General features: G+C 37.9%; 1 protein-coding gene across 1 annotated transcript in view; it reads right to left on the bottom strand.

The window, feature by feature from the left end:
* Positions 1-207: 207 nt before the first annotated feature.
* Positions 208-12769, bottom strand: part of ST6GAL2 (ST6 beta-galactoside alpha-2,6-sialyltransferase 2) — a 136686-nt gene continuing 124124 nt past the window's right edge. Inside the window, exon 7 of the mRNA XM_079110380.1 lies at positions 208-226. The gene's annotated coding sequence lies outside the window, so the exon portion shown is untranslated. The remainder of the gene's footprint in view (positions 227-12769) is intronic.

Here is a 12769-nt window from a genome sequence, read left to right as displayed (position 1 = left end):
TCTCTGGCCAGTGGATGTCAGTGACAGTCCCGTTCCCCAGGAGTTGGCAGTTCTTTTACCACTCTACTGAGGCCTATTTTACACATCATATAATTTCCCCATTTCAAGTGTACAACTCCATGATTTTCAGTAGACTTACCAAGTTGTGCAACCATCACCATAAATCAGTTTTAGAGCATTTTCTTCAGTCCTATAAGGTCTCTCGTGCACACAGGTAAAATAGATCCTATTGAAGTGATGAAAAGATCGTTAAATTGACTGAAAACATTTAAAAATAACTGCATGGTGTTTCATTGTAGCAGGGAATGATCATGATCTATTTAACCATGATTAACATTTAGAGTGTTGACATTTTGTGATTGTACACATAAAAATATAGTGAACATTGCAAGTTGTAAATATCTGTGTACAATTCTCAACCTACCCTGAGAACACGTTTCTAAAAGAAGAACTAGTGGACATTAATATTTTAAGCAGGGGCTGGGGATATAGTTCAGATGGTAGAGCACTTGCCTCGCAAACACAAGGCCCTGGGTTCAATCCCAGCACTGCAAAAAAAAAAAAAAAAAAAAAAGAAGTTTTAAGCAAAGAACATTCATAAATCATAAAAATTATAGAAGCCTGAAAGAAGAATAACAATACTGGAAGGGCCTAACTCTGATGTTGGCAAACATGTTGTCAGAACAATTATTTTAAGTGACAGCTGACATGTTCTGAGACAAAGAAGGTGCAGCTTTGTCCCCATAGGCCTTAAAGTGTCCCTAGGTGGTTCCAGCAGCTTCCCTCTGTGCATGTGCCTCTGCTGCCAGAAAATCAATTATCTGGAAACTCTTAAAATTTAAAATCTGATTGTTGCTGAAATGTTGAAGCTGAAAGCTACATAATGAGTTAAGGTCTGGGTTAGAATCCACAGCTGTGATTTCCTAAAAAGAAAAAAAAATTTGTGTGTGTTCAGTATTCTAATTTTAGAAAACCACTCAAACCAGAGCTGCTTCGAGAGCAATAGGGATGGATCTGGGGTAACCAGAAGCACTCCATGTGTAGGTGAGCATTCATCACCTGTGTGAGGTGAGCATTCATCACCTGTCAGAGCTCTCACATTAGTAAAGCTGAGAAAACACACTTTAGTTTACCATGACCACACCCAGGGAATAACTCTGAAAAGTCTTCAAGTCCAAAGAACCAAACTCACAGCAAAATATTTTTAAATGACACTTATTATTTTAAGGGCTGCTTTTCTTGTGTTTTTTTGTTGTTTTCCAGAAAATTCTTAACTAGATTTGAACTCAAAGCAATTCTTTCTTTAGTGTTGGATGATTCTATCCAAGTTTCATGTTTGAGTACAAATGCCTTGGTTTACCAAGAGGGGAAAGAACTACTTTCCTGTCTTTAGGAGACATCACAGAAGTTCTTGGAGTAAAAAAAAAATCTGATGTATGTAGCAGACCTACTTCAGAGTGTCTAGGAAAATCTGGTTCCCGGCACCATGACAGGCATCACCATACTCTACAAGCTGACCTCCCTGGGCACCACTGAAGCTCTGGGTCCTGAACTGTACATTTAACAAAACCCACTGCCTCCTACTGCTCATTGACAGAGGATCAACATGAACGAGCAAAGGGCAGGGCTATAATGAATCTGTGCTGTCAAGAGCCATCAGTATGAACTCACGTAGCTTTCGATACACATGTAGATATGTACAAAAATAAATAACTTAATTCAGAATAATTTTTACTTTCATTCTTTTATCTTAAATTATTATAAAATAAGTATTTCTCAAAAGAATGACAAGACAAAATACTGACCCACATGAAAACAATCTGATTAAAAAATGGGCAAAAGATGTGAACAGACACTTTATCAAAGAAGATAAATGGATGACAAATAAGCACATGAAATATGTTCAACATTACATATATTAGGGAATTGCAAATAAAAATAAAAATAAAATATCACTACCCACCTATCAGAATATTTGGCTAAATTTGAGAATACTGACATTACTAAATACTGCTAAGGATAGGAAACAACAAGAACTCTCACTCCTTGTGGATGGGAATAGAAAATGGTATAACCACTTTGGAAAAAAGAGTTTGGCAGTTTCTTACAAAATTAATCACACTCTTAGCCATACAGTCCAGTGATAGTGTTCTTTGGTACTGACCCAAATGAGTTAAAAACTTAAATTGACATAAAAACATTTCCAAGGATGTTTATAGCAGTTTTATTCATAATTACTTAAATTACTTTATTCATAATACTTATTCAAGTGACACTTCAAAACTTGGAAGCAACAAGATGTTCTTCAGTAGGTGAATGGATAAATAAACTAGGGCACAACCAGACAACAAAATAGTCAGTGCTAAAAAGGAGTGAGCTATCAAAACACGAAAAAACATGGGGAAACTTTAAATGCATATTACAAATGAGAGAAACCAAAAACATTATATTGCATAGTTCCAATAATCTGACATTATGTAAAAGGCAAATGGAGGCAGTAAAAAGATAGGTGGTTGCCAGGAGTTGGGGAGAGAAGAGATGAAGAGGTGGAGCACAGAGCTTCAAGGCAGTGAAAGTTTTCTACATGAATACATGAACCTATAATGTTGGAAACTGCATTTGTCAAAACTCATAGAATCTGCAGTACCAAAAGTGAGCTATAATATTAACTATGGACTTTAATCAGTAATGATTTGTCAATGTAGGTTCATTTATTATAACAAATTCCCCACCCTGGTGGAAATATTTATAGGGAGAGAAGTTGTGTATCTGTGGGAAATCTCTGTACTTTAAACTCAATTTTCCTTTGAACATAAAACTGTGCTAAAATTGATACAGAATTGTGTGGATTAGTGTATGTGTGTATGTGTATGTGTGTGTGTGTGTGCGCGCGCGTGCTTGTGTGCTCTTCTTAGCTCTGCCTTCTGAGAGGTCCTAGAAGCAGTGATACCCGCTAGCAACAAGCACTCCTAATGCCCAGATCTTGGTTTCTAAATACCTTTCTTTGATAAAATAATCCAGGGCTCTTTGGAGAAGTGTTTGATCCCAAGTTTTATAGTTAAAGTGTTTGTGTTCCCCCCTCCCTATTTCCTGTGTTAAAGCCCTAACTGATAATGTCACTTTGACCAAAAGTCCTGACGAGAACAATTTTTAGAAGAGGAGAAGTTTATTTTGGGACTCACAGATTCAGAAGTCTCAGTTCATAAACAGCCAACTCCATTGCCCTGGGCCTGAGGTGAGGCACAACATGTTGGTGAACAGGTGTGGCAGAGGAAAGCAGCTCAGGACATGGCATCAAAAACCAGAAAGGGAGATCTGTGCTCATCAAGTACAAAACACACATCCTTAAGACACATCCCCAGTAACTTACCTCCTCCAAACAAATCCTCCCTGTCTACAGTTACCACCCAGTCAATTCCAATCAATGGATTAATGTATTATTAGGTTAAGGCTCTTATAACATATATCATTTCTCCTCTAAACTTTCCTACATTATCTCACACAGAAGTTTTGGGGGACATCTCATATCTAAACCATAATGTGATGCTATACGGAGATAGGCCCTTTAGGAGGTAATTAGAGTTGAGATGCTGAGGATGGAATCAATGCTTCATGAAAAGAGACTGGCGAGCATGATTTCTCTCTAGCATATGTATGCTCAGAAGGCAGCAAGCCTTCTACAGGCCAAGAGAAAGAGGTGTTGGAGTGAGCTCCCACACAGGGACCTTAATCTTGGTCTTTCTAGCCTTCATATCAATAGAAATAAATTCCTATTGCTTATGACACTCAGTCTATAGTATTTTGTTATAATAGTCCAGTTGACTAATTTACCAAGGCTTGGAAAGGAACAATACACCATCCAAGATGGATGGAGAATATTGTGGCACCAAAAAGTGAGCTAATACTAGAAGGAAAAGACAAAAGAGACAGAGAGAGAGAGAGAGTCCAAAGGATACAGGAGTAAGTCTAAAAGTATTCCCAATGGACAAAGCTGAAACAATTTGAAAAACAAAATAAATAATACTATAAGCCAATGAATAAAATAAATAATCATGAGTCCATATTACATAAATGTTTGAATAAATAAGTGAAGGACAAAAGATAGTTCCATTAATGAGGAGTCTCAATTAATATGTGTGAAGAAATGAGAACATTACCACTAGAATTTAAGAGTAACAGTTGCTGTAGGCAAGATCCGCTGAAGAATGTTTAAGTCAGTGGGCCAAAGTTTAAGGAGAACAGACATTTGCATAGTCTCAAAGTGTCTTTCCCCCAAATATTTCCTATTTATAAAGGTAAAATGTCTTACAGAATAAATTAACTATGAAATAAAAACCATGGACAACTTTAAGCATTTTATGATTATTAATATTCATTAAAAACTTAGCAAACCATGGTGTTCACACAAGTTGTAATTTTGATTTTCTCAATGTCTCATGACTTTAAAAAAACTTAAATAAACCCATATCTGGTAATATTGAAGCAATTTTTTTTTAATCTGTGAAGAACTATTAAATAAGAATCTGATTACAGAGACTCTAATAAGCTTACTGGTGCTTGCATTTGGGCATTTCCCAAGAATTTCTCTTGTCTGTTACTAATAAGAAGCAGCTGGACAATATATTCTGGTTGGCTTTTGCTGCCTGAACTTTTGGCTCCTTGTCCTTCCATCCCCCTTCCTACCCACCTGGACTGTCCAAAGAATTTGTGACCTATGAGCTCCCTCTGTTGCTTCCGGCTTTTCCGGAAGCCACAGGGAAGGGCCTGGAAGAAAGCTCATTGTTGTGGGGAAATGCACAGGTAACTCTCAAAAAGTTTTCATTCTCGTGGTTGAAAAATCATTGATTGGCTTACATGAAAGTTGGGTAATACAAGGACAAGAGGAAGAGCTGAGCATCTGGACCCCATGAACATGGGCACTCAAACCCCAGCTTGAGTGCCCTCTCTCTGCTTTTCTCTATTTCTTCCTGTAAGTTGGGAACAAAGTCTAGAAACATAGCTTATGCATGTGTGTGTAATATATATGTTTTTATCATATGATTTTATTATAATATACAATGATTTCTTGATATTATATTATAATAAGCAATAAAATAATGGCACCTATGTTCAGATACATTTCCACCCCATATGTATAGGTCAAATACGCATGAATTGCTATGATTTGGTTGTATCCCCCCAAATTCGTGTGTTGGAAACTCAGTCCCCAAAGGCATATGTTTATAGTTAAGGGTATTTGGAGGCAGGTCCTTTGACTGGTGATTGGGTGATCAGGGCTCTACACTCATGAATGGATTAATCCTTTCAAGGACTAATAGATTTTCCTGAGAATGGCTTAGTTAAAAATGAAAGCTTTCTCTGGCTAACTTTCTATCTTACCATGTGATGCCCTCCACCATGTTATGAAGTAAGAATATGCCTTCACCAGATGCCAGTACCAAGCTCTTGGACTTCCCAGCCTCCACAGTCATAAGCTAAAAATATATTTTTTAAAAATAAATTACCCAGTCTCAGGTATTCTGTGACAGCAACAGAAAATGGACGAAGGCATGAATATGCCTGGATGCATGATACAGTAGGTGAGTAAATGGCTAAGGGGTAGAGGAATAATCTAATCGTTCCCAACTTTACATATTAAAGACCAGGCACTGGATACAGACTGATTCCTTTCTCAGGCTCATTTTCATAATTCCTAAGGGAAAATGCTGATTGGCCAGGTTACTGTTGCCTGGACGGCTCAGCTGTAGCCAAGAGGTCACTGCAGAATCCTGAAATCATCACCCACCTGTGTAAGGTGGAGATGCTTGTTTAACAGGAAGAAGTGTCTACTCTCTTGGAGCCAAAATTATGATTCCAAGCAGTCTGCTACAGTTTGTGCCTTTAATCATTAGCTATGTATGTTTAAAGAACCAATATTTTCCTGATTTGAAAATTATAGATGCTTATTCTGGAGAAATTGGAAAAATACAGAAAACTTTGAGAATAAAGTAAGGCACATTTAATATTATCATGAATAGATTAATATGATTAGCATATTGGTGCATTTCTACATAGGATTTTCCATTTCATGTGTGAATGCGTGTGTGCATGTGTGTGTGATTGTGTGTTTGTGTATGTATGTGTGTCTATTTGTCTGTGTGTCCTCAATAAGTTCATATTGTATACTTACCTGGCACCTTGGTGTTCGTTTTTAAGATTTGTATTATGGAAAACTTCATTTTGGAAATCTGACCCTTTGAAAATCTGTTTTCTCAAATTTTACTGAATAGTGTGATTTTATATAGTATACATACGTTGTTGGGTTGATTGTATTGTTTCCTACATTTTTTCCATAATTGATTCTATCACAAAAATGTTTGTATAAATATTTGTCTATGTCTCACATTATATAAAAATAATTGAACTGGGCATTGCAGGGCACTGTAATCTCAGTGGCTCAGGAAGCTGAGGCAAGAGGATCGCGAGTTCAAAGCTAGCCTCAGCAACATAGTGAGGCACTTAGCAACTTGGTGAGACCCTATCTCTAAATAAAATATAAAAAAGGACTGGGGATATGGCTCAGTGACTAAGCACCCCCTGGGTTCAATCCTCAGTACCAGGAAAAAAAAAACAATCCAAGAATTAAATTTATATAATTAATTCCTTTATGAAATTTTAATCTTAAAATTTCATTTTATGAATTTCTGTGACATGGTTCTGAGATTTTAAAAGTCTTGAAATTTGTAATCTGATTGTTCTCCTGAAAAAAATGACCAATTTATACCCCATTATACAGAATGAGGGGGAACCTTCATACTCCTGTTCTGAGTAATCGAAGTTGGTAAACAAAGACCATACATTCAGGCTCAGAAGATGTTGAATCTTGGAGAAGGGTGAGCTTTTCAGAAGGATGGTCTGAGATATGTGTGTGGCTTAACGTCTCAAATGAAATACACGATTGACTGGAAAACAGAAAAGAGAGGATGGGTTACTATTCTGAGAAGGTGAAAGGTGACCTGCTGAGACAGATGCCCTTTAGCAAGAGTAGATTTGGGTGGCAGAGGCGTTTATGCTTAGAAGATGGGGCATTTCTTACTTGAAATTAATCAACTAAATATTAATCTTAATAAGAAAAGAGGAGGGTCTGTATCATGCACACCCTAAACCAACCAAGCAAATCCAATACCAACGTGGACGATTTTAAGAAAGTGAAGGAGAAGGAGTTCTTTGACCCAGTGACACGGATATAAAAACCAGGACACAAGGTAAGGAATGTACTTTTCTCAGGTCACAGGAAAGGAAAAGAATAAATTAGCTTCAAGAGGAAAGAACAGTTTTGGAAATGGAGACATACAGGAGGCAAACTGTTGAAAACGAGGAGCAAAGCTGAGAAGAGGCTCTGCACAGCTCCCTTCTCCTCGGGGCGCCTTCTTAGTGAGAGACCGGGGCTCAGAGAAGGCTGTCAGGAGAGGAACAAGACCAGGCCCTCATAGGGAATGTGTCAGAACTTAGGGTCTGTTGGTGAAGAAAATGGGGGAGAAAGAACATTAGCAGGTGCCACACACCAAACAACAAAAGATGACGGTGCGCACGCGGAGAATGAAGACGGTAAATGGAGAAATAAAGTTTTCGTTTCCCGTCACTGCGGTAATGAATTCCGAAAAACTGGGTGGCTTACAGCTTTGCTATCTTACAATTCTGGAAGTCAGAAGCCCAAAATGGGTCTCACTGGGCTGACGCCAAGGTGTTGCAGAGCCGTGCACCCTCGGAAGGCTCAGGAGGAGAATCTAGTGCCTGGACTCCGTGGCTCATGGATGCACTGTTCAGGTCTCTGCTTCTGTGTCCACATCTCCTCCTCTGACGCTCTCTCCTCTTACCAAGGACCCTGCGATTACATTGGAGTCTAGAGGTAAACCAAAATAATCTCCACATCTAAAGAGCCTTAATTTAATCACGTGTGTAAAGTCCTTTTTGCCATTAAAATGACATATTCACAGGTTCTGGGATTAGGAACATCTTTTGGGGCCCACTGATTTTCCTCCTACAGACACTAACTTCATCTGAGTATTCTGAATTCTAATAGTTGGAAATGACCTCAAAGGGCTTCCAAAGCTAGGCTTCACATCTGGGGATAGACAGCAGAATAAACGATGAAGGATCCAGAAATGAAGCAAAGACATAGAGGCCCTAATTTAAAGAATCAAAAATGTACCAATGAGAATAAAAAGAGAAAAGTATTGGGAATTTAGACATAATTTTATCCCAGATGGACAAGAGACAGAAAAGGTTGAGTTTTCCCTCAACCTTTAGTTGATAGTTAGTGTATGTTTTTTTCTGACTGGTTATGATCATGCTGAAGAGATTGTCACTGTCAGTTTGGAGAAAGAGAACGTATCAGAGATCTTTTTCTCATTTTGACAGCTCTTTATCATCTTGGGAGAGTAGGGAAGACCACATGTGTCGATTTGAAAGAGGGTATTCCAACCGCTTCAACACAATGTCTGTATGGCATGAGGACAGGGAAAGTGCTGTTGGGCATATGGGAATTAAAGGGGCTCAAAGCCCTAGGGTTTGCCCAGGTGGCCACTGAGTTCCCAGGAGGGGGCGGGTGCAGGAAGCACTGACACGCCGCAGGGAGATGCTCCTGACAGTGGTGAGGTGGCTGCTGGCAGAGATCTCTTGGCAACAGCCTATGCACAGATTAGGAATCCACCTGCAACTACCATCATGCCACTGCTGCCTGAAGCATTATGGGACTGAGAACAAGAGCGTCGGCCCTTTGTGTCTGTGGGTTCCCCATCTGTGGATCCCACTAACTGCAAATCAAAACTATTCAACCCCCAAATTGTATCTGTACTGAACATGTGCACACTTTCCCCTCACAATTATTCCCTACACAATGCAGTATAACAGCTATTGAAAGAGCATTTACATTGTAGTAGGTTTTATAAGAAACCTAGAGATGATTTATTAAGTGTATGGAACAATGTGCGTGGGTTCTATGCAAGTGCTAAACTGTTTTATATAAGGGACTTGAGCATCTAAAAGTTTTGGTATCCTCAGGGTTCCTAGAACCAATCCCTCAGGGATACTGAGGCATGACTGTGGGTTTTTAAGGTAAAATAAACTTGACCTCATGATTGTGAAATAGGACTGATTATGGATGACGATTTGGAGAAAAGCAAGTAATGAGAAAAATGTTAAGAAAAGAAGGAAAAAATTGAGGATAAGTAAATTTATCCTCTGATTTTGTCTCATATTTTGTGTAGAAATACAGTGAGCATAAATGAATAGACCCTGTGGGGAAGACAAATTATACTTAAAATGATATCATGGAGCAAAGATCTACCCCTATAGTATATTTAGTATAATTCAATGGTGAAGTCTCTCAGTTGAGAATGATTTAGTTTTCACAAAAAAATGTACCAGTGAGACAAGTAATGTAAAACTTCTGAATAATTCAAATAATTTCAAAATTAGAAATAAAATGATCTTTCATTTTGGAATGATTTTGTTCTTATTAGGTGCAAAGTAATGTATATTCTTTTCCAGAAATTAAAAAAAAAAGTTCTTAAAATTCTCTCTACTTTTATTGGTGAAATTCAAATGACTGATTTCCCCCAAAAGATGCATTTTCATGATTTTTTTGTGTGTAAAATGGCATGTATATCTTTTAGCTGAACCAGAGAAATAAGTAAGTGCTGAAATTAAATTAACTACCAACTGATGAGAAATAAGTTTTTGGAATATAAAATAAGAATGAGAAATAAGTTTGCTATTTTAATTATAGAAAATGAAAATCGCATGGAATCTCTGTGCAGCTTTGAACTCACTAGACACATTTTGTTTATAAAGAATTCTGAGCTCTTCCTTCTTTGGAAGTTAAGTCTTAAGACATATGGAAATACCACTCTGCATTGGGAAAATCGCCAGTGTGAAAGAGAGCTAGTGAACTTCTCAACTCAGTTCCATATCAAGTCCTTTGTGGGATTAGAAGTGAAGCATCGTGTTGTCCATTCTCCTGTTGAGCATCTTCACTGTGAAACAGAATCTATGGGAGGCCATTGTTGTAGATTATCCTACGCTAGGTCCCGCAGAGATCAAATTCAAATGGAATCACTTGTGCTAATGTCATATCACCAAACTACTAGGAAACTAGTCAGTTTTCCAAAAAAAAAAAAAAAAAAAAAAAAAAAAAAAAAGGGAGATTCTTGCAAAGTTTAGTCAGGGTAATCAGGAAGGCCCCTCTATTTATAACCCTAGAAAGAAACTTTGAAGTCATGTCACCTCTTTTGCTGAGTTTCTGCTTTCTTTAGCCCTTTTCTGCCTGTAAAGTCAACCTCCTCGACTCAGCTCATCAGAACACTCATTCTGTTTGTGAAACGAGTTACCCAATTTTAGAATTACAAACAAAAGCCAGTTAAGATCTTTATAGGAATTATGTTGTAGTTTTGTCTTTTGACATTGTTAAGAACTCACTCTGGCAGATTTGGTCTGCCACATAATCTTGCACTTCTTCACGCCTTTTTGCTAATGTTTGCAATTTGAAGGTGGCGTTGGTGGTAGTTTTAGAGGTGAAAGAACATGGAAGCCTGGTAAATGAATGGGTAGGAGGGTCAGTACATCATAATTAAATAACGGGCATGGGATGTGGATGTGGATGGTTACCTCTTTGGCATGTTTTAAGTCCAAAAATGTGTCATCTGGCCTTCTACCACAAGTAGTTTCACATGTGATTCTTGACTTCCTTCTAACTTTCAAATAGAAGTAATAATATTATCAATCTCTCTGCACAAAGGGAAACGTTCCTCATTACGTTGGTTATAATGTGTTTAATAATGGAATTTATTTCTATTTTGATCTCATGTAATTTACTTAATTTGCTGTGGTTACTAAACTCCCACAGTCTACCCTCTGGTCCCCACTCCCAACCAAGATATAAACACACACATAACACACACACACACACACACACACACACACACACACACACACAGTACTCCTCTGACTGCCAGGTCCAAACTGCCTGAAGGTATTTAAGGACTTTCCCTTGTTTCCTTTCTGGAAAGTGAGATCACAGCTAACCCTTGACATTGATGTGAGCCTCAGATGAACTTATGGCAGATGGTACAGATCCAAGAACGGTAGCTTTCCTGTCTAGACAAAGGCTAACCTCACAGGTGCTTTGGACTGGGGCCAGGAGAACTCAGCCCAAGTCTCCTAGGATGACATGGAGGTGACCATAGGCTTGGGCACAGGTTGGGCACAGGAGCAAAACTTGGAATGGTTTTCTCGTTCCATCCTGGTCTTCAGAGCTTCTAGTTTATGTTTTTTTTTTTTTTTTTAACTTTTTGCTACCTCCTGTCAATGTTACCTATCAAATTTTAAAACCACCTTTTATTATAATCATTAGCACATCTTTATTGTAAAAAATAGTGGGTTCTTTGTGACATTTTCATACCTGCCTATAAAGCACTTCGATCATATTCAGTTGCCCTATTACCTCCTTTGTTCTCTTCACTCTTCCCTTTCTTTTCCCTAATACTTTCATGTTGTTTTTCTCCTCAACATTTCTATGTGACAGAAAAACATGGGATGCTTTTATTTAAAGTCTGACTTATTTAACTTAACATGATTCTTCCTATCTAAATTAAAAGAAAACTCTGATGATAACATCAGACAGCTTGACTTGAAGTCCCTGGGAATTTTGCTCAACTTGTCAAAATTGAATTGTAAACCTGAATGCCAGTCTGATTTTTTTTTTTTTTCTTTCTTTTATGTTTGCTGAAAATCTGAATCTGGTCTTACCTTCCCTGACCCCACCCTAGCCCTACCTCCTTCTTAGAGAAAATTTTTGATTAACATAAGATTAACATAAAAATTTAACATGTCTCATTTGCTATCACAGGCATGTACTTGTAGAGGTCTTCCTATCTAAAATACCTTTTCCTTATGCCTGTTGCTAGTTTTCTTTTGTGAAGTTGAAATTATTGCACAGCATAACCCAGCGACCCTTAGGGCAGAGTAAAGAACTAAATCGCAATCCGCTATGTAATTTTCAAGTCAGTTCTGAAACTCAGGGTCTCCTTTTCTCATGCAAATGATAATAATGCTAAAGTTCACAAACTGGTATTTGGAACATTTCTCATTCTTTCAGCGATTCACAGCTTCAAGAGTGTTTTATCAGCGTCAACATTGGCATTAGGAAGATGCTGACATTGTTTGAGGGACTTAGCTGATGTCTGGCTTGAAATCCTGAGCTGATAAGCATGAATTCCTCTGGCTGAAACTCAGAATTCTTTGAGGAAAAGCAGCAAAACTTATCTGAGCTGCTAATTATGTATTTAGGAACTTGGGACAAAAGTTTGTGAGAAACTGTAAAAGTTATGTCCACCAACATTAGCTTTATCCTGGCCTAACTTGCTGAAGACAATTAGAAATGAATTAAAAAAGACAGCCTTAACCCTCTGTTGAACCCATAGTCATTAAAGACTGTATACAATAAATTCGCAACAGAATAGACATGTTAACTTTGATTTTAAAGTAAAAAACAGGACTTCATGTTCCTTGGCTCCTGACAAGCTTGAAGCATTTGGTCCTTTCATGAGGTCATAGATGACTTTTCTCGAGAAAGCCAGGAAATTCTCTCCTCCAGTGTCTAGAAGAATTTTACTAATAAGTGGCATGAAATATCCCACTTCACAAATCTTTATTTCTGGTATGAAGTGATAGGAAAATGAACCTTGACATCCAACAAATCCCCTTTGTGTATTGATAATCCTCAAATGCA

This window comes from Sciurus vulgaris, assembly GCF_902686455.1.
Source record: "Sciurus vulgaris genome assembly, chromosome: 14".
In the NCBI taxonomy this organism is placed as follows: Eukaryota; Metazoa; Chordata; class Mammalia; order Rodentia; family Sciuridae; genus Sciurus; species Sciurus vulgaris.
Note: the sequence above shows the minus strand (reverse complement) of the source record. Positions and strands in the feature narration are given on the sequence as shown.